Consider the following 2,610-nt stretch of genomic DNA (forward strand, 5'->3'; position numbering starts at 1 on the left):
GATAAAGTGACGAAATGGCACTTGTATACTAGAATGGTCACGTGATTCAAAAAAAAAAATATTCTGGCGGGAAATATCAGCAAATGGAAGTAAAAGTGACAGTTTTCAGATGATAAAATGATAATAATTTCCCTGTAATTGAATTAAAAAAATGTTTGCCTCAGAATTGGATGAATCTGAATAACTTTCAAAATTTACTTCAACTATTCTCTGAAAGCGAAACTATTTCCTTTTAGATTTTTTTAAAATTTGTTTTTATTATTATTATTATGGTGTTTGATAATAAAGTCTACGTTTCGCGATAAAAATACCCCCCACCCCCTTTCATGATATAGAAAGTTGTCAAATGAAAATTCACAATTTTATAGTAAAAATAATTCTTATATTTGAACGACATAGAAGCTGCCGTAAAAGATGCATCTCCAACAATTCTATCAAGATTCAAAATGACTGATGCTCAAAATCTACTCTGACAAAAAAAAATCGATATTGAGAGGGCTGAAACTAATATCCTAAACAATGAAATCCGATAATAATTTTCAGGCATAATATTTTTAAAAATATTTTGTTATTCGGCACTTTTAAGATAGTCTTTTTAAAAAACGGTAATCTGTTCGATATTTTGTAAAAAGAAGAAATGAGTCATATCAAATTTAACTAACCTTCCCGTGGGAAATTGGAATCGTATGTGGATAATTATTGCATAATACCTAACATTTAAATGATAACATTTCATCTTCGTTATCATAGAATGATAAGTGCGATTCCGTTTATGATCCTGATAAGTCCTGTTCTCCCTAAGTTAAGAGTCTTCCTCTTGTGTAGGATTCAATTTCGGCTAATAGGATGCGTGGATTCCGTTCCCGTCCGCTGAACAGTATTCATAATGATGATGTCCAAACAAAACTTTTCATGCCTTCAAACTGGAGGGAAGATTAATTTCCCATCAAGTCTAGTATTTACTGAAGAGTCATTATTTTTCTTGTGTATCGAAATTTTGAAAAATAACAATAAATGTAAAATCTCAAGAATAAAACTTTTTTCGCGAGATAGAATATATTTTCAATTTTTTTTCTTTCCTTTTTGCTTATAATAATCACTGAGGCGGGAGTGTGCGATATTATATTATTAATATCCTTCAATATTTATAATAACCTGTGGCAAATTGAGATGCGCAGGGATAGAACCTGGGACCTTGTGGTTCGCAGTCCAGTAACATGACAATGATACAAAAGCAATTGCTCGTGCAGCGTAGTTGTTAACTGGCTTATAAGCTATTCACTATAGACTCTCCCCCTCCAGTGAGTCGGAGGTGAGACAAACGATATGGGTTTTGATGCATTTAGCTATTGATTATAATGCGACTGTACCCATTTGAGTAGCGCCAAGCGTTATGGCGAGCGTGTGTGGGGAGTGGTTGCTAATGCTGTTGCTGCATCAAGTGAGTCTGGCGACTTTGGGTTGCTGCGGCCTTTTTGTGTTGCTGCGTCAAGTGAGTCTGGTGACTTTGGGTTGCTACGTCAAGCGAATCTGACGACTTTGTGTTGCTGCGTCAAGTGAATCTGGTGACTTTGGTTTGCTGTGAGTAGATGGCGCCTTAACAGCTGTACGAAGGTTGAAGGTTCATCGTGCGAGGTCACCAATATGGCGGATTGATATGAGCGAGGATAAAACCTGGAACCTTGTGGTTCGCAGTCCAGTAACATGACCATGATACAAAAGCAATTGCTCGTGCAGCGTAGTTGTTAACTGGCTTATAAGCTTTCACCACAAACCCATTTTGGATAGTTGAATAGTTCGAAAAATTTCTGCACGCAAACAGAAATTCTGCAATCAGCCCCTGAATAGCAGACTTGAAATAAAATATTGGAATGATTTTAAACATTTTTATTTACACAATTACTCATTATAAAATGTTGAAATTCTACTGCATTAAAATCACGCAATTAATAACTTACAGCGAAATTTACAGGGAGGAACGTCAATCTCATTATCATACCAAAATTATAAACACAGTCCTAAAATAAGGCTCGTATTGCATTAAAATGGTACTTCATATCATTAAATTAAGGAACAGAAAAGTTAAAATAACGTCTCGTCAGTTCTATATTTTGACATTTCTTATATTCTCGATCAAATAGTGGCGGTCTTCGGCTTCCTGCTTTTTTATTGGAAATATTATATGGCGTAGTATTAATTAAATCTGTTTTGTATGATTTATTACAAAATGTTTGTTTAGGGGTTTAGAATTTTACCCTCTTGCATAGTTTTACGCCATTTTTATATGAATATTCAATTTATAATCCTTTGATCTTTAAAATCGGATTCATACCTGTGTATCCATTCTGGAAACAGGAAAAAGAAAACAAATAATAAAGTCTACTAGGACGAAAACTGCATAACCAGCTCTTTGAAGTATTTAAAAAAGTTTTTTCGGAACATGTCAGAAAATATTAGTTAGGATTTGGGGCCAAACAATATCATGGTGTATCTTCATTGACGCTTATGCTACTGAGTCATCACTTTTCGATGTCCTTTATGTGAAAATTCGCTTATAGCACCTAAAATGATCACCTATGATTGCTAACCATTTTACAGGCCACCTTTGTT

This window comes from Argiope bruennichi, chromosome 7 (genome assembly GCF_947563725.1).
Source record: "Argiope bruennichi chromosome 7, qqArgBrue1.1, whole genome shotgun sequence".
Taxonomy (NCBI): domain Eukaryota; kingdom Metazoa; phylum Arthropoda; class Arachnida; order Araneae; family Araneidae; genus Argiope; species Argiope bruennichi.